Raw genomic sequence first — 20,552 nt, forward strand, 5'->3', positions numbered from 1 at the left:
GTGAAAAGAGAAGCTCTTACGAAAAGGGTGTCGTTTGATTTTGTCTTGAAGTAGGATGAGGTCTGGACATGTAAAAATTTCTGAGAGAGGCTTTCTAGGTGGAAGGCAGAGCTCGAGAAAAGGTATAGCGGCATGCAGCTGTGAATTTGCGTACAGAAAGCTGATTATTCTGTTTGGGTGCGATTTGGCTTATTGAAGAGTTCTGGGAGAAAAGTCGTTCAACATTGGTCTGAGGCCAGGTCGTGGATGCCCTTCAATGCCAGGCAAGTGAAGATTTTTAATCTGGGAAGTGATGTAGTCAGTACTCTACTTTAGAAAGATTAATTTGATGACGTATGTGTGGGATGAATTTTAGGAGGAGAAATGGGATAAGCAGAAGGGGGACAAGTCTGGAAGCAATCAGTGTACAGGATAAAGTAGGACCTGCTCTTGGCCGTGGCAGTTAAACTGGAAAAGGAGAAATGGATAGAAAAGATACGACAGAAGGAGCACTACGCGAGTTGGAATAAACGCGAGCAAGTCCTTGAAGAAACTGCCTGCCTGAGAGGATGCTGGTCCTTTCACACGTGGACGAGCTTCCGCAGTGGAGGGTGTTTGAGAGTGTGCAAAGTGCAGTTCACATTCCGGAGGGTGGAATTCCGTCAGGGGCATCCTGTGTGGCGATGTCAAGCAAGCAGCTGGAAATGCTGAGCTAAAACTCAGGGATGGATATGTACTTGTAAAAGACTTCATTGCAGAGGCAGTTATTGAAAGCCACAAGGGCTGGTAATAAAATTGCCAAGCATGGCACTAATAAAAGAGGGTCAGTGTCAATTAGGATTAAAATTCTTGGTCTCTTAACTTCTTGTTCAGTTTTTCTATCCATTGACTTGTGTGGCCTCCGAATGAACAAAGAAGTTACATTTTGTATATTAAATTGAGAGAAAGTTAGACCCCTTGATGCTTTCTAACTCAGGGTAGCAAAGATACAGGGGAAAAAAGAAAAAAAAAAAAAAAACCTCGGGCAGGTGAAAGCAAACCTGTGTCTTTTCAGCTCTTCCTAGGCAGCGTGTTGACCTTTTATCTCTTGTCTTTTTTTCCCAAAAAGGTGATTATATAGCTTGCCTTAAAATCTTTCTTTCTTGCCCTTGCTGTGCCTTAGATTTGTAAATAAAAGAAAAAGCCAAAATGTCAGCCAACGTACTGAGTCAAGTCAACTAGGAAGTAAGAGAGATTTCTTTCTGATAAGCCCTGAAACTCAGATTTAGTTGTATTTCCAGTTGTTTCAGTTTAGGTATGTGTAGTCAGTTACTTCAGAAAGAGATCTTGTAAATGCTCTGGTCAGTGGGGCCGGAGGATGGCCTTGTGTGTTATAGGTCGTTCTCCTCGGAGCTGAGTCCGGCTGGTTGTGATGTCAGAAAACACTTCCCCTTGAGGTCACTGCTGAGTATTTTCTAAAGAATGCTTTCATAGGCCAAAAGTTCCTGGAATATATACTTGGCCAAGAAGTGAAAGTGAATTTATGCCAGAGCAAGTGAGGTGGAACTCTCTCCTTCAGAAGGTAACATGGGGCAAGTGAGGCGTCCCTGGCCTCCCATTTCTGGCCGCTAGTCCCGTTCCCCTGGTCGTGACAATCAGATGTGTCTGCTAGGGGGAGAATGACCTCTGTGCTAACTAACCTAAGCGGATCAGGCAAGAACGTGAAACTCGGCATGGTCTGGATCTTTTAGGTGTTGTAAGGTATGGAATAAATGAAATTTTGCCATTTTGGAAGCCGGTTGCTTGAACGCTATGCTTGGGACCGATTGTCCTGCTTATGTAGAACCCATTCCACATCAAAGTACGTTTGAAACAACCACTTAGGGGAGCAGTTTGTCAATATCTAGCAAAAGTTGAGAAGTATAGCAATTCTACACTTAGTTATACCCTAGAGAAACAAACATCTGCACAGGGGCACGTGTACAGGGACGTTAATGGCAGAATTGTTTTGTAACAGAGAAGGCTGGAAACAGTATAATTGACCACCAGTCGGGAAGCAGATACGTTACGGTATATTCACGTGATGGAATAAATACGAACCAGTTAAAATGAATGAAGTGAATTAATATGCATCAATCTCAAAAACAATGTTGATGGACAGAAAGCAAATCGCAGAATAATTATCTTCCATGTATGTTTTAGAAAACACCCAAAACAATGCTGTACATTGTTCAGCTCGAATTCATGACTGCGTCCACTTCTGAGGAGGAAGGGATGAAGATGAATGGGACCAGGGAGAGAAAAATGGAGGATGTCAATTTTATTTACATTGTTTTGTGTGTTTTTTTAAAAAGGTCTGAAGTCTATAACTACACAATGTTAAATTTTGGTGGTAGGTTCATGCATATTTGTTATTTATCATTCTTTGCATTTTTCTTTGTTTTTTTTCAAGAGAAATATAAAGGAAACACTTTTAATACTTGGCGGTGTAGATTGATATTGATGTTCTTGAGTGTGTTGTGAGATATATTGAATTGTACCTTTTCCTGAAATATCTTTTAGCTATAGGTTTAATTTTCAGGGATGTGTTTGAAAAATAGGATTGTGCTGTGTGCCATTTCCCAGTCACATTTCCATGCACTAAGTCATGGCTTCATGATTCGTTCTTGCACAAACGTGTGTAGATCTGGATTCTCACACGTTGAAATAAACGCAGCTGTGTTTATTTCAATGAGATTACATTCAAATAAACACACATGTGATCCCTTATGAATGAGAACCCGTAAAACACTTGTTGATTTGGTTCTGAAATTGTATGTTCAAATAAACACTTGTTTTAAGGGAAGTTTTCCTTGCCTCAAATTTTCATGCCTTGAACATGTGTTCTATAGTAGGCAGATGTGAACACGAGTGTCTTAAAAGAATAATAGTTCCTGAGTCTGTCGTTGCTTTAGACAAATGCAGCATTATTAAATGGGCTATTTTTTAATATGTTGGTAGTTGTCCTATGTAAGTAGTTAAAAATAATTTTTGAATATCACATTTTGTTTAATTCATTTATTCTTGACAGGTTAACTGAATGGAATAGAGCTTTTAACAAATTAAATAATATGTAAAAATATACTTGTGTCTTTTTAAGAGCTATTAATGATAAATTAAAAAGTGAAGGAGTGTTTTTAATTTTGGAAACTGCTTCTTGTTTAACCAGACTGGTAAATCTGTGTTTTTACACTTGAAATTTTAGAATGAAAATAGAGAAAAGTTCCAAACCAGGAAGTACTATTCACATTATTTCTGCTGAGGTGACTGCAGGCAGCCTGAAAAGAAGTGAGTTAACAGGCTTCAGCCTTCTACAGAATATTTTTATCAAATAGAATATAACTTGCTAAGTACAGTATTTGAGGTTATCTTTTGCCAAATGAGCCACAAGACTGTGGCAGCCAGAGGTCTTTCTTTTCCCTCCAAAACAGGGGAGAAATTTTTGTGTGCGGTGTTGTGCAATGGTTTAGGAAGTAGACCAACTGTCGTCTGTTTTTGACCTGGAAGCCTGCAGGTGGTCGGACTGACCACACACGGGAGGTTCTTTGGTTAGGAGTCTGTCAGCCCTGCAGCCTGTGCTCCACAGCTTCTCCTCCCTGTTGGATGGAAGGAGTTCAGGGCAAGGCTGTCGCGGGACGAGAGGGAGGAGTGGAGGTTGTTAATGGAGGGACCTCTTCAGTCAGTCTCCTTTGCCCAGTTAGGGCCTGCGTGTGGCCTCAGGGGCCCTTCCTTGCCTTTTCTCCAGACCCGTGTAGCTTGCTCACCCCCTCCTGGATCTCAGTGTGGCTATTCGCCCCATCTCAGGAGCAGACCCGAGGCGCTACCCTCAACCTAGTGCCACCTGGACGTACCAGTGTCTCATCACCAACACTGCATTTCTTCCATTAAACCCCTGTTTTCTGGTCAGTCATTGCTGAATTTGGCCTTTTAGGAATTTTTATCCAGGCATTTCAGAAGATTAAATATTGTTATATGTATAAATTCCCTAAATGTAAACTATCATAGAGAAAATAAAATTTTATAGTTTCAAAAGTTAGTGTTTCTATTTCACAGGTAATGCGTGAATGCATGTTTTTTGGTCAAAGACCAATACATGCCAGAATAAGTATACTTCTGTTTTGTTTTTCCTAGTAATTACTAATTTCTAAAGTTATTTTAATTTAAAATGAAAGGTACTTTAATTATTTGCTGGCTTACGTGTTCGGAGCCTGCCCCTCCCTCTGGAAAGGAAGCTTTCTGGGAACAGGGCTTTCTGTCTGTCATTGCTCCACATGTCCAGTGCTTATAACAGGGTCTGGCACATAGTAAACGCTCAGTAAATGTTTGCGAATGAGTGCAGGATGAACAAAAGATAAGGATAAATTTCCTTTTTTCTTTTGGTGAGCAAGATTGGCTCTGAGCTAACATCTGTGCCAGTCTTCCTCTATTTTATGTGGGACGCCACCACAGCATGGCTTGACAGGTGGTGCTACCTCTGTACCTGGGATCCGAACCTGTGAACCCTGGGCTGCTGAAGCAGAGTGTGCAAACTTAACTACTATGCCACTGGGCTGGCCCCAAGGATAAATTTCCTTTGACTTTCATTCCCAATCTGAATGTTTTGCCAGCCACCCCACCAACTCTGCAAGCAACTTTATCAGTGAGAGGTATCTTTAGAACGCTCTCTATGCATTTACTTAGGTGTATGTGCCTTCACAGAAAAATGTGGGGCATAGTTGCTGTTTTCCTACACCTTTACAAATCTTATTATCAAACTGATGTGTGAAAAATATCTTTAATATGAATTTTTCTGTGAAATTGAGCATACTTTCATCTGTTTATTAGCCAATTTTTTTCCCCTTCAAATTCCTTGCTTATATATCCTTTGCCCATTTCACTGCTGGGCTTTCCTTTCTATTTTTCTTTGAATGAGCTTTACGTTTGTAGTCTATATATTATTCCTCTGTCTAATATATATATTAATGTGTATGACAAATATTTCTCAGAGTTTATTTTTAACTGTTTATAATGTCATTTCTGGTGGGGATGTTGATAGTTTTTACGTAGTCAACTTTATCAATCTTTCGTTCTTATCTTTTCTTTTTGTGCTTTATTTAAGAAATCTTTTCCTACCCCATTGTCATTAATATATTTCTGTATATTCTCTTATACGTGTATCCATTTGATTTTCTTAAGCCTTTTAAAAAAATCTACCTGCAATTTATTGTTAATATTGTGAGGTACAGATGAATCTTTTTACCTCCCCAGCTCCTTCCCCCCCAACACAAAGGGGCACCTAGTTGTTCCAGCCTCGCCCGTGGACTAGTGTGTGCTTTCTCTCATTTGAAATACTTTTATCATATACAGATGTTTTTGGGTCGATTTTTGAACTTACATACTGTGTTCTATTGAAGTATTTTTCTATTTCTGTGGAAATAATAGATTGAATTATATAGCTTTGTAATACCTCTTTTACTAGTTTGTCAGTAGATTCTCTTGGGTATTTTCTTACAGAAAATCAAATCATACATAACTAATGATAGTTGTGTCACCTTGTCCAATCTTTCACTTTTTCTATTTTTCTTCTTTCTTTTTGCTTTTGCCTCTGGTTAATGGATTGACCACTGCCTCTGGTGTAATGTTGATTACTCCTAGGGCTGGTGTGTGTCCTTTCTTGTATATATTTTTACGTAGTTTAATGCATCTAATATTTATTTCGCTACTGTGGATGATGTTTTCTCTGTGCTTATCCTAGATCCTCTTTATCAGGTTAAGGAAATTCTCTCCTGTTCTCAGCTAAGAAATTTTTATCATGAATATGTGGGAAAATACTTGTTGACCTGCCTTCTTGTTGTCATCCTTCACTCCGTCAGTGCAGTGAATGGCATGATAGCTTTTTAGATGCCGATCATCCTCACATTTCTGAGATAGACTCTACTTGATGTTACTCTTTTTTTTTTTTAAAGATTTTTTTATTTTTCCTTTTTCTCCCCAAAGCCCCCCAGTACATAGTTGTATAGTTTTGGTTGTGGGTCCTTCTAGTTGTGTATGTGGGATGCCACCTCAGCATGGCTTGATGAGCAGTGCCTCATCCGTGCCCAGGATCCAAACCAGTGAAACCCTGGGCCACTGAAGTAGAGCATGCGAACTTAACCACTCGGCCACCAGGCTGGCCCCTTGATGTTACTCTTTTCATGCTCTTATTGTATTTTGAAGTTTTACTTAAGAATTCTATATGTGCGTTGAAGTGAGATTGGACAATAATTTTTGTTTTCTTTGCTATTCTTACCTGGTTCTAACACGGGGTTTGGTGAGCCTCAGCTGACATGGTTTCTCGTGTGTTTCTTTGCTATGGAACAGTGCGCTTTAGGCGAGAACTGTTTCTTCTGACTGTTTACTGGAACTCCTGTAAAACTGCCTCAGGCCGGTGCCTTTCTTGAGGGTGGAGATCTTTGACAAGTGCTTAGTTTTTTTACTTTGGTTAATGTTGTTGGATTTTCTGCTTGTCCTTTGGTCAGTTTTGGTATTGTGGTAGGAAACTATCCATTTTGTATATGCTCTAAAGCTTTTGTTATAAAGTTGTTCTTAATGATCTCTTCTAATGCTTAATCTTTTCTTTGTCTCATGTTTTCTTTATGTCTTTTTAAATTCTTTTCTCTTAATTAATTCTGGGTTATTTTTTTCCCTAGTGCTTGTTTGGAAATAATTTACCTATTTTCAAACTTTTATCCTTTAAAATGTCATTTGCACTATTTCCTATGAGTACCATTTGGATGATATCTTACAGGTTTAATCTATGAAGTGGTCATTATCAGTTTGAACTATTTAAAAAATTGCACATTGACTTAATATTTAACCAATGTATTACTTGGAAATATGGTTTAAAATTCCTAGTTAAATACTTTTTTGGCTATCTTTTTATTATTGATTCCTTATGTTATTATTGTATTTAGGTTAGTGAATGTGGCCTGCAGGTAGCAGCAATATTTAGGAATTTGTTAATAAATATTTCCTTTGTTGTCTGCTATATGACCGGTCTTTGAACATTTCACATCTTTGAAAAGAACGTGATTTCTTTCTTTCTTTCTTTCTTTTGATGAGGAAGATTGGCCCTTAGTTAACATCCTTTGCTAGTCTTCCTCTTTTTGCTTGAGGAAGATTGTCCCTGAGCTAACATCCTTAGTCTTCCTCTTTTTGCTTGAGGAAGATTGTCCCTGAGCTAACATACGTGCCAGTCTTCCTCTATCTTGTGTATCATGGGACACTGCCACAGCGTGGCTTGATGAGCAGTGTGTCGGTCCTTGCCTGGGATCCGAACCCGGGAACCCTAATCCACTGAACTGAAGTGGGTGAACTTAACCACTGTGCCACCGGGCCTGCCCCAGAATGTGGTTTCTTTTTATGTGGAGTCCAGAGTGCTACATATTTATGTCTGTTAGGTTAATATTATATCTATTAGATTAATTTTAATGTTGTTATTCCTTTCCTTTATAACGTTACTTATTTTCCTTTTAATTTACCTGTTATTTTCTGAGAGGTATTTTAAAGTCTGTCAGTGTGATTGTGATTTGCCAATTTCTATTTGAATTTTTTTGTTACATATTTGAAAATTATGTTGTTAAATGTATAAGAATCAGTGACTTATTCGCCCTTGGAAGGTTATTCTTTTTGGCAATGTAAATATTTCTTTACCCCTTTTAATGGTTTTCTCCTTGATTTCTGTTTTGTCTGTTGTCACTGTTGTTGTCTGTGCTTTCTCTTTCCATGTTTCACACCCTTGAGTTTGAAACCTTGGTGTGTCATGTTGTTGTAGGTGTGTCTTTTATGGATGTGGACATAGCTAGCTTTTACTTTGTGTTTTTCAATTTAGCCTGAGCATATCTCCGATTAGGTGTGTTTATTTTTATTGTGACTTATAGCTGCTAATTTTTTTTATATTACCGTCTCTTCATTTCCACTTTCCTGACTTTTGTTGGAATGATCACATTTTCTGTTTTATTCTTTATTTTCTTTGCTGGTTTGGATAGCATACACTCTTTTCCTAATTTGTGGTTACTTTTATTTCTTCATTTACTTTTTCTTTTGGTTTTATTGAAATACAGTTGACATACAGCACTCTATAAGTGTAAGGTGTACAACGCAATGGCTTGACTTACATATATTGTGAAAGGATTACATAGTGGGTTTAGATGACATCCCTTATCTCATAGACACAGAAAAAAGAAAAAAAAATTTTTTTCTTGTAATGAGAACTTTTAGGATTTACTTTCTTAGCACCTTTCAAATATACCATACAATAGTATTAACTATAGTCACCATGCTGTACATTCCAGCCCCAGGACTTATTTCTCTTATAACTGGAAGTTTGTGCCGTTTGGCCTTCCTCCAAATCCTCTACTCCCCAATATATTTTTCACATACATATTCACACATGTTTTTCTAACAGTAGCTGGAGGTTTGGGCATCTATAGCTTCTCTCTAAACAAAAGAAGAACTTGAGCTGGCTCTTGTTTTCCCTCATTCTGTGTCTCCAGCCCCTTCGGTTGACCAACACAAATTTCCCCTTAGATTATTGCGAAAAGTGGAACTTTGGTGTCTCTTTTGTGGATAATCTTTTCTCATTTTTCTGGAAGTTTTGAAGAGTTTTGGTTTATCCTTGTTACTCAGAATTTCTCGTTGGTATGCTAAGTGTTTTTGTTTTTAATTTATCCCAAGTTCCCCTCAGTGTCTCCTTTCAATGTGAGGCTTCATGCCTTTGGAATCATGTTCTTCAATTATGTCAAATTCTCAAATACACCACCTTCAGATACTGCCTCTCGTCTACCCTCTCTGTTCTCACCTCTTGGAATTGCTAGTAGATGGATAGAAACGAGCTCTGTCCTCTGTGTCTCTGTGTCTTGTAACTTTTCTTATTTTTACCTTTTATTTCCTTCTCCCTGTCTTTTGCATTCTGGAGAAGTCTTTGGCCCAGGTTCGAGCTGAGTGGATCATTCTTCAGTGGTGTCCTACCATTCAGTCTTTGTTAGTTCAGTAAATACATTGTTCATTTCCAAGTTTTCCAAAGTTTCCAGGATTCAGGGTTCTTTTTCTATGCATCCAGATTATTTTGAAGTCCACGTAAAATGTATGTCTGATATGAGCATATAGATTCCAGCAGTCACACAGACCTGTGTGCAGATCTTGTTTCTCCACTGCTCAACTATGTTATAGCTGGTCACTTGATGCCTTTGTTGAAGCTTCAATTTTCTAGCAAAATTGTGATAAAAATGCCACTTTGCTCTGTTGTAGGGATGACATTCCATAATCGTGATAGTATTAGCTAACTTATTAGACACTATATGCCAGGGACTGTAATGGTTATTTTACTCACTAGTGTTATCTTATTTAATTCAGCAATTCTTTTACAACCACCCTGAGAAAATATCCTCGATGGTTTCTCGATGTTTTATTCCCTTGAAAGCAACTGATCGTGTTGCTCTAGTTGTTGACTTTCATTGCAGAAGCAAATCTTTGACCACTGGTTCTCCTATTGGCTTCTCAAACTTATCAAGGAAATGGTACTTTCAAGAAAGGTGTGTTTGGCCTACTCTTGACTGTGTTTCTTATTTGGGGTAATTTCTTTTTTATCCTTTTTTTCTGCTCAGTGTTTGGTCCCTTTGTGTGTGTGTGTTTGTGTGCGCGTGCACGTGCCTGTGTGTGTCACTTATTCCACTGGTTGGGTTTCATTTGTTGAGCTAGATAAGCATTGATGCAGATTTTCTGCTGCTTACCATTGGCCATGCAGGGCATTTACTCTTTCTGTAAGGATAATGTACTTACTTTGTGAAGAAATCATTTAACAACATGTAATATGAAAGGGTAAATAAAGGTTGCGGGAAATTATATTATGCTAGACTAAGAGACTGAAAATATTACTCAGAAAGTACATTACCTTCTTTAAGTACTTAGCATGGTCTAGTTATTCTTTTTTTTTTTTTTTTTTTGAGGAAGATTAGCCCTGAGCTAACTACTGCCAGTCCTCCTCTTTTTTGCTGAGGAAGACTGGCCCTGAGTTGACATCTGTGCCCATCTTCCTCTACTTTATATGTGCGACGCCTACCACAGCATGGTGTGCCAAGCGGTGCCATGTTGGCACCCGGGATCTGAACCAGCCAACCCCCGGCCATCAAGAAGTGGAACGTGTGCACTTAACCACTGCGCCACCCGGCCAGCCCCAAGGTCCAGTTATTCTTGAACAGAACTCCTGTGTGTGGTCACCGTTTCTGAAACTTCCTGAAACTCTGTGTCTCCTGAACTTTTCGGAACTGCAATATTCAGATGATCGCTTTTTTTAGTTCTCAAAAATTCTTATCGAAAGCACTTGCGACAATCATCTATTTCTTAAATAAGAGCAAACTCATTTAATACATAGTCTTGAGACAATCTATGCCTATCACAGAGCTGTTTTACTGGGATTGTTATTCCTCAGAGAAACCAAAAATGCCTGAAATGGATTGGAGATTGTCGTGTGTTAGAAGTAATTGCATGTTAGGTAGTCTTTATATCTAAATGTTTTATAATTATGAGTAAACTCTCAACATGTTACCTCCTTTCTTCATAACCTTCTGATCATTAGTATGTTTGTAAATTCTTTTTAAAAAGATAAAAATTACCATCAATATGGTATAATCGTTTCAATGTTTAGTATACAAATGTATAAACAAGTTGATTTTAAAAAGTAGCATTTAAATTATCAACCATTCAAATAAAATATTCCATCTATTGAAGTATGAGTTGAAAAGCTAATCTTTTTCTGGAAATGTACTGATTTATTCCTATTATATAAAGAGGCCCATTTTAAAGAATATAAAACAACAAGAAAAAATTGTATTAAGTGATGATGTTAAATGAACCACCTCTTGGTTAAGTTTGTCTTCTAAAGAAGTCAGTGCCTTTAGCTTACTACCAGTGCACCGATACATGTGTTTTCTGGCTTATGTAAGAATTTTAAGTAAATTTGCAACTCGTATACTCATTTTTAATGTTAGCCCAATTTAGTAATAAACAGATTAAACAAGTAAAGACAATGAAAATATGACATTCAATCCTAAACCTTTTTTATTGGAATAAGATCATTTTCACAATAATTAACCTACTTTAATGGAGCTGTTTTCCAGCATTTCACAATTATGATTCTTTAATATGAACGTAGATTAAATCTAAACAACAAGAGAAGAATCAAGTAAGTTATGTTTAACGGAGATTACAAAGTATTGTCCTTGAAGATTTAGTCAAATCATCTGGTTTTTCTTTGTATAAACTCAAATTTCTTCAGGTACAAATAAATAAAATGTTTGTGAAAATATTATATAGGCTTTAAATGTGAACCTGTGGATTAAAATAGTTACAGTGTTCTTAATATTTTCAGTAGATTTTAGAGAAAATACAGTTTTGGTATTTAAAATCTTTTCTCTCATTGTCTTCACTAAGTACACTAACATTATTTCAGACCATGTGTCTCTACCTTTGGTTTGGAAAATCTACATGGGCAATAAAAATAATTTAATAGCTGTCATTTATTGGACATGCCCTATGATAAGGCAATATGGTTTCGAGGATTATATCACTTATTCTTCCCCCAAATTGGTGGTGAGAATTATAAACATTTCCATTTTGTAAATGAGAAAATTGAGATCCAGACAGGTTAAGTAACTTATCCAGGATCACACAGCTAATAGAGGACCCCAGATTCAAACTCAGCGTTCTCTTAGTTCAAGACAACATTGTGTTAAATTCTATTTGAGGAGAGGTTATTTCATTCTTCTTCTTTTTTTTTTTTTTTTTAAGGTATGCTTTGTGGTAAGGAAGATTGGCCCTGACCTAACATCTGTTGCCCGTCTTGCTCTTTTTTTTTCTTTCCCCAAAGCCCCAGTGCAGAGTTGTATATCCTAATTGTGGGTCATTCTAGCTCTTCTGTGTGGGATGCCGCTACAGCATGGCTTGAGGAGTGGTGTGTAGGTCAGCACCCAGGATCTGAACCAGTGAACCCCAGGGTGCCAAGGTGGAGTGTGCCAACTTAACCACTCACCTCTGGGGCCGCTCCGTTCACTCTTTGCAATATAGCAGCTTTAGATTGATCTTTTAAGAAATGTAATTTTAAGTACATATATTTTAAATTATTATCTGTTATACTTAAGGCTACTCTTTGGAAATTATGAAGGATAAAGGATGATGTCTTATGAATTTTGGTGCTCCTAACACCTAGCACAGTGTCATGCATAATAATAAGCACTCGATAATTTATTGAAATGAAATAAAGCAAATTTGGGGCTGGCCTGGTGGCGCAGCAGTTAAGTTCGCACATTCTGCTCCCACGGCCTGGGGTTCCCCAGTTCGGATCCCAGGTGTGGACCTACACACCACTTGGCAAGCCATGCTGTGGCAGGCGTCCCACATATAAAGTAGAGGAAGATGGGCACAGGTGTTAGCTCAGGGCCAGTCTTCCTCAGCAAAAAGAGGAGGATTGGCAGCAGTTGTTAGCTCAGGACTAATCGTCCAAAAAAACAAAAAAGAAGTAAAAAAAGAAATAAAGCAAATTCCTTATTGGGAGCTTAATGAATAAAAATGGGTAAAAGGTATGTAACAATATTTAAAAACAACAGTTCTCAAGTCACCATTATTAGTGTGGTTTAGAGATGAAACCCAATGCCGAAGAATATCTTGACCCCTTGTTCTGTGTTGGCTTTCCACATTACAAAAATACAGACTGCCTTTGCGGGAGGAATGACTCACGGCTGTAGAGGGCAGTGTAAGGCAACTCAAGTGTGCCTTCTGGGTTAGTGAGGTGCTATCATAGTTGCTGTTTTAGATGGCTGGTTAGGTTTTAACACCCGAGCATTTGACCACTGGCTAGTAGAATTGTTCTCAGACTTAAAAATAGAGATGGATAAATGAAAGGTGTATTAGAACCAGAAAATTATATAAACCCACAAAGAAGCTGGCAGGTAAACACTGTTTCTAGCCATATAAACTTTAGTGGCAAAACCAAGATAATCTAGGCCTAAAAACATTTTTGTTTCAGTGAACTTCGTGATAAAGTTTCTTGTAAACAATTTTCTCTCCTCTTTAATTGTCTGATTATATAATTTCAGTTTAAAATAGTGAAAGCCTCAGTTATCTTTCTCTTTTCCTGTCCCCTCCCTCCCCACTTTATGAAGGTGTGGACTGTTGAGTTATGCATCAAGTCATGAGCCATACTACATTTAGAAAGTATATTTGACGTTCTCTCATTCTGTTGCCAGTATTCATGGACAAGTTTGATTATCCAGGGTTTGCTTGATTATATCACTTTTCTGGTGAATAAGGTACTTTTGGACTATATTTTATAGTACGTGGGATAGGTTTCATTTTGGGGGGAAAAATCCCAAAAAACCTACCAGCTCACTTCAGTTTTTGCCCACACTGACTGTCTGATGAGAATGAATACCTAGAGTCTGAAGAAGTAACGTACAGGGTTGTGTTAAAGTACTAATTTTTATTGAAACACCCATCATCCACCCATTTCTTTTAGGTTTTTGGTTTTGGCTTTCGATAAATAAAATTTTCAGGGCTGAAAATTTCCTAAGTAAAAATCATATCTTTAATAATTGCTGACGCAGTACTGGTCATTGTACTAATTTCACTGGGTAATTATGTCAAATTTAAGTAATTTTACTAGGCATGTAGTCTTTGAGTAACATAGCATCTCTAGAGTTTTAATAAAAACGAAAAAGCAAGTTTTCTAAATGTAGATAAATGAAGCATGGATGCCAGAAATCACAGGAGTGCTGACTTCAAGTCTTTCTTGTATGTTTGGCTATTTAAAATATGATGAGAGGGTCTGGCCTGGTGGCCCAGCCATTAAGTGTGAATGTTCCACTTTGGCGGCCCGGGGTTCGCCAGTTCGGATCCCAGTGTGGACATGGCACCGCTTGACAAGCCATGCTGTGGTGGGTGTCCCACACATAAAGTAGAGGAAGATGGGCACGGATGTTAGCTCAGGGCCAGTCTTCCTCAAAAAAAAAAGATGAGAGCCAAGGAATATATAGTTCAGAAAAAAGAATTTTATATTGTTAGAATGCATCCATATTCTTATTTGATTTTCAGAACAACATATTGGTAGAGTCAGGGTTGCCATTGTTATTTTTGCAAATGTGGGGAAACTGAGGCTCAAGCAGCATGAGGGATATGCTGAAGTTGAGGTGGCTGGTAAACGTAATGCTGCAGTTGGAGCCTAGTCCTGCCTGTGGTGTTTGCTTAGAGTTAAATGGCAATTTTATGATTATGTTGGAACAAACTTGATTTCTTCAATATGTTTAAGAATCAAAACACTACCTATATTTTCTTGAATGAATAACTGACTTTAAAATCAGAGAATATGTTATCTGGAAATTCTCAGTAACAGATTATAATTTTAATTTATTTACCTACAGGTTCACTAACTTTGGGGCAGTTTCCAGTTTTCATTTTTACTTTAGAGGTCTTTTTTTGTTGATCTAAAGTGTCATTAAGCTTGTCTGTATATTTCATGCATATGAAAGCCAAAATTTAAAAGGATTTATAGAACTATCTACAAGGATAGTTAATAGGACAAATTATAAGCTGAATAAATTTGTGATGCAAATCTCCTTTCTGACATTCGGTCTTCTTTAGGTCCAAGCCGGTGTTCCGAGGGCTGATCTCTCTGTCTGGGTAGTTATTTTTACCTGGTGAAGTTTGTTTTAGCGTTAGGGTCTGGTGTCTTTGGCTACGAGGGACCCACCAAAACTTCTTTTATGACTTTTTTTTCCCCCCAAAGCCCTTTATAAACATTAAATCACAATAAGAAATTTATTTTTTACTGCATCTGTGAAGGGCACGTAAAATTTGTTGCTGTAAATCCCATTAATTAAAATCCTGAAAAGGATCCCTAACACACCTGTTTTTCTCTGAAGGTTGAGGGTGGACCAGTGTGTGGTACCGTTGGTGTAATCACAGTGTGTGATTGTGTGTGAATCACAATGTGATTCACCTAGCAAAGAAGTAAATGCACATCTTTGGTTTTAAGTTTATCAAAACAACATTTCCAGAGAGAAAAATTAGTAGGAATAGAAGGAAGGATTGGAAGATAAAGATGTTCTGCTTCTGTCTTCCTAGGAGAGGAATTGTAGGCGTTCGCTTTAAGTGTGTATGACTTTGGGTGGTTTACTTCAACTCTCTAAATCTGCTTCCCCGTCTTTAAGGTGGGATAATATTGGTACCTCCTTCGTTGGCTCTTGAAAGGAACAGTGAGATAAAATATGTAGTTGGCTTCTGTGCTTGGCACATGGTATTCTCTAAAGAATTGGTAATAATAACAGTAGCTCTTGTTGCTGCAATAATCTTAAATGAAAGTTAATTCATACCTAAAGTTCAGTGGTAGCAAAAGGAAGGGACAGGAAAGATGGAGCGAGTGAAGAGTGCATAACTAGACTCCGTAAGGGCTTAGCACCTGCTGTGATGTGGCTGTTGAAGTTAAGGGGGCACCAAGGTGACTGTGATGGTTCAAGCGGTAGGGGGCTATTAAAGAGATGGTGTTCTCCCTTACCCCAAGACAGTAGGGTTTTCAAAGAAAATCAGTGAGGCAAAGTAGTAGGGTTAAGTTTTGTTTTTATTTGACACATTTATTTTTAATAAATTTGTGTTTAACATGTACCATTTTTAAATGCTTCTAGGGCAGGCGGTGGTTGTCCTGCCTAAGTAATTCAAGTTTTCCGTACTAATTTCTTTGGCTGTGGATGTTCTCCCTAAACAGTTGAATGGCAGCATTTCTGCCGTTGCTCTAGCTAAAAGAATCAGCCCTTCTTTAGGATAAACAGTATCTAGAAGCATGGCCAGGTACCTTCCCTGCACTGAGAGAGGGAGACGGGGAGTCGTCAGGAAGCACGGAGGTGGGAAGGGTTCCTGTTTCCAGGCAACAGCGAGCAGCTACAGAGGGAAAGCAACTTGAATATCAATTCATTCAGGAGAGGACATTTTACCCCACTGCCTTCCAGCCGGTGGGGGGGGGGACACACTTGATCCTGGAAGAGAGGGTGGAGTTTAAACATTTGTCAATGGGTAAAGTTATCGGAAACCGATTTCTCATCAGGTTCTGTGCGTGCAGAAATCCCCCGTACTGGTTGGTGGCCAGCTTAGAATTTTACAGTATTGCGAGGACAGCACCTGCGTGGCTGCCTCCTGTCTCCTTGCCCGGAGGCACGGGGCTGGGGCCTCGTTTCCCGTCCGTCGGTGCGTCTGCTCCGGGAGCAGAGGCTCCAGCCCGGCCGCCCTCTGCCTGCCTCCATCTGCAGGAGGGAGGGCGCAGCGCAGCCCCTGCGCTCCCGGAGCCGCCTCCCCCGGCGCAGCCGCGCGCAGCTTCCCCGCCAGCAATGAGAAGAATCCCGCCTGCCCCGGGCGCGGAGGGTGTGTGGGCTGGTCCCCTGCTTGCGACATCTTCCCCGTCCAGTGAAATGCATCAGAATGGCAGATTTGGAAAAGTGGAGGAAGCTGCTTGCAGGAGGCAGCTACCTGATGGCCTGCCTTCATCTTGAGGCTTTGAGATATTAGGTGGTGGTGTAAATACTGGTCACCCCCGGATTTTGTAACTGACACAGTAATTCTCTAGGCCGTGAAGGACCCTCTGCGTTTGTCCTCCAGCCCTGGAGGGCGCGGGGGTCGTCCAGTTTGTGGCCCCGGGAGAAACCCGAGGAGGGTGGCAGTGCTGGCAAGAGTTGCCCTGCAGAATGCACGCGCCCTCTTCTCACTGTCACACGGGGGTCCCTTTTGAGCTGTTGAGGTAGCTAGTTTTCTTTTAAAATCTGCTTTTCGTTGTTTCATTCCACTGCTTATGTTTAAGAGTTTTTCTCAAAATCGAAGTCAGAGGATGGGTCTTGTAAAGGGGTGAGGAGGCGAAGACGGGGATCTCGCCCTGGGAGTTGTCCTCGGCTAGAGGAGAGGAGCAAAGGGGGTGCTGCTGTGTGAGGGTCGGTCTTACCGCCATCTGCAACCTCCAGCAGTAACCTGTGCTGGGGCTGCAGGGGCCTGGCTCCCACTGGTCAGTTCCAGGGCCACAGAAAGAGCTGCCCCGACGCTTAAGCAAACAGGCAGGATCCAGGCTTTATAGTGGATCCCGCTCGCCGTGTGTCCAAGGATGAATCACCGCTTGAAGGGTCTAATCTGTCTCCTTATTGTCCTGTCTGGAAGGGCCACATTATTTAAGTGTAACTCCTGAGAGCCTGGCAGGTCTTTTCAAACAAATGTTGATGGATGCTCCGCAGCCCCTCCCCTCCCAGCAGATTGCTTTATGCCTTTTTCAATGGAGACACTTAACCTATGTTGAGGGTGTCTCTTTTATGACCAGAGAGAAGAAATTAAAGGAGTTTAATCCTCACAGTTTATATAGTTTGTTTTCCCCAGCCTGCTTTAAGTCGGATGTCAAGCTGTATCCCACTTTGCGTCTCTGTCTTCGTTCTCTGCTTGTGTTCTCAGCAGCCTGTGGCGACATTTAAGAAAGTACCTGTGGTGGATGGATTATCTTTTAGTTTTACTATCATTTTCTATAGAACTAATTTTTAAATCTCGTTTTAAGAACATGAGTTGGCAAGTTCTGGGGTATTTTTGTTAATTATAATAATAGAATCTTATGTTTATGCGGTGGATTTTTCCCCCCATGTAGCGTTCGATTGTACTTGAGAAACTCATTTTAAGTCACGGCAGCAGACTTTAAAAAGCCAATAATCTTTTACGTAAAATTTGAGTTACTTATAACATTATATAGGCAGTTAATTGGGTCCAGTTCATTGTAATCACTTGACATCAGTTACAGAGTCTAATTTCAGATATGGGAAATTATTAAAGATTAATGTAATAAAATAGACTATGCATCATGCTTTTTTTAAAATGAAAAAATAGTTTACCAGGAGTTTATGTTGGTTGTTTGTCTGATTTTTGAAGACATTGCTTCTGTTGTGGTAGCATTTTGGACAGAAGATAAATCTTAAATCCAAAGGATTTTTGTTGTTAATTTTCTTCTTCTCATTATTCCCACTATCTTCCTTCAACATTGTCATCCTTGCTATTTCTTTGAATGTTCAAATTGTTACCTTATACTAGCACGTTCGTGTGATAATATATGGTATTAACTTTGTTTTATTTTACTGAAGACTCAAAAGTAAGATTTCTCTGTGGGATTCAGTTAGTAAAGGCACAGTGTCTTTTCATGTCAGTCACACTAAACTTTAGTTGAATTCTTACTAGTTAAGTATTTACCAAAAACATGATTGATATATAGGTGTGCTATCAGGAAAAAAATATCCTATGATTTTAAAATGTTAAATGGTCAATATTTTTAATAAGAGATACTAAATTTCCTATTTTAGTCTTCTGTAATTATGCAAATAAACGCTTAAATATGGAACACCTAAAGTCTACCTGATACCTCCTTTGAAGTTAACTTCTTAAGCTGTTATTCATAAGTGAATTCTTGAATGAGTTTTGCTTAAAGAACAACCTATATTTAACTAGGAGCAAATTTAAATCCAGCTTCTAATTTTTTAAAGAAGCTGCTAGTTTTGCCTTAAAATATCTTTAATCATACTTTCACTTATTGAGTAATCTCACTTAAGTTTGGAAGTCTGGGGTGGATAAAAGAGAAATTTAAGACCTTTCCCCGGCATCCTAGGAAAGTTAATAGCCTTCCCTGGCTGGTGATCAGGCCAGGCTCTGAGCATTCCTGAACTTGGGAGTGCCCTCGGCGATCCTTTATTTGTGCCTTCCTCCTAATAAGTCTGAAGTGAAGGGACCATGTTTTCTTTACTCTGCCATCTTGCAGGGCCTAACAGTGTTTTCACAAACTAGACAGGTGATAATTGTGGAATTAAGCAGAGAGTTTTAAAAAGTAGCTTTGAGAATGGAATTATATGCCAAATTATAATTAGTGGTTTGCTAATTGGTCTCTTCTGTGGGCATGAGCGGGTGGTGCTCGGTTTTTATACATTGCATACATCCTTGCTATTTCACATCCTTGACTTGGCTGTTTCTTTTACTTTACAAAGGGGAATTTGTGATTCAAAAAACTTAAATTTGAGTTAAACATAAAGAATACAGTTTATCAGCAGCAGGGCAGAATTTCTAGAACTTATTAAATCTAATTGGTAATCATGTACTATGTCCTTTAAGGAGCAGTTGTCTGATATCTTTTAGAAAAGAATTATGCTGTGTCGTTATTACTACTATTAAAATTGAGGTTCTATCAATTTGTATACAGTATTACTCCATCTGTAGTGGCATATGTATAAAAGAATGTTTATTTTATAATGTTTACATTAGTACAGAAAGTATAGATGTGAGGCAAAATATTTCTTTTAGAAAAAAGGAATCTCTAACTTTAAAAAAACTTTATTTCAAAGATTTCGGCAGAAACAATTTCTTCGTAGCTTGTTAGGGTGTCAGATATTTTGGCAAACTTTCTGTTTAATAAAATATTCTCATTAACCTGGTAGAAGTATTTATTAAATACATTGTAGAGACAGCAAATATTTTGCAAAATTGCTGGATGCTTTTGGAAACATTTGGCAAAAATTTGTGCACTTTTTACCTTAAGAATCCTCAGCACACATATGACATACATGGAAGCTTTTTTTTAACACAGCTTTTTTCTGTTTTTGTTTTTTTTCTTCCTGGAAGTTTGTACCTCTTGACCACCTTCACCCATGTGTTTTATATCCCAGTATCCAGACAATGTTTATAAAACTAAGATTTTTTTTAAGTTTGTTTTTTTTTGATGAAGAAGATTGTCCCTGAGCTAACATGGGTGCCAATCTTCCTCCACCTTGCACATGGGACGCTGCCACAGCATGGCTTGACGAGTCGCATGTAGGTCCATGCCTGTGATCCGAACCCACAAACCTGTGGCTGTCAAAGTGGAGAGTGTGAACTTAACCACTATGGCACCAGGCTGGCTCCTGATTTTTTTTCTTTTTACAAAAGCAATGAAGTTATGTCTTTGTGATTGAAAATGTCTTAGTCTGCCAGTTAAGTAGCCATCTTTAAAACCAGCTGAATGCCAAACAATTAATACTAATTTTAAGACAGCTTCCAGACATAAATTTTAACAAAGGAGAGACCTTTCTCCCTGTTATTTCTTTATTTTCTTGTTTGTGTTTAATCATGAGTGGAGGACAGTTGTTGGCTTGCTAGTGTCTTGCCAGTGCAGTAGTCGCACATGATCCCAGGGGGATTCGTTCCCACAGCCCCAGTGGATGCCTGAAACCTCGGATAGTGCTGAACCATATATATACTCTTTTTTTTCCTATACATACAGACCTATGATAAAGTTTAATTTATAAATTAGGTACAGTAAATGATTATAACAATAACTAATAATAAAATAGAACAATTATAACAAGATACTGTAATAAAAGTTACTGTCAATCTTAGCAACCTCAGCATACGATCTTTTTTCTTTCCTTATAAAATTGAGAACTCTCACCTTTTCACTTAAAGGAAGCACTTTACGCCTTCTCTTTGGCATATCTGAATTGCCAGCATCTCTACTCTTG

General features: G+C 38.7%; 1 protein-coding gene across 18 annotated transcripts in view; it reads left to right on the plus strand.

Annotated features, from left to right (window-relative positions):
- Nucleotides 1-20,552, plus strand: part of BBX (BBX high mobility group box domain containing) — a 258,518-nt gene that overhangs the window by 34,684 nt on the left and 203,282 nt on the right. The window contains exon 3 of one of the 18 annotated variants that reach the window (XM_070508702.1): nucleotides 3,203-3,285. The exons of the other annotated variants lie outside the window; for them this stretch is intronic. The gene's annotated coding sequence lies outside the window, so the exon portion shown is untranslated. The remainder of the gene's footprint in view (nucleotides 1-3,202; nucleotides 3,286-20,552) is intronic. 18 annotated transcript variants of the gene reach the window in all.

This window comes from Equus asinus, chromosome 5 (genome assembly GCF_041296235.1).
Source record: "Equus asinus isolate D_3611 breed Donkey chromosome 5, EquAss-T2T_v2, whole genome shotgun sequence".
Lineage (NCBI taxonomy): Eukaryota > Metazoa > Chordata > Mammalia > Perissodactyla > Equidae > Equus > Equus asinus.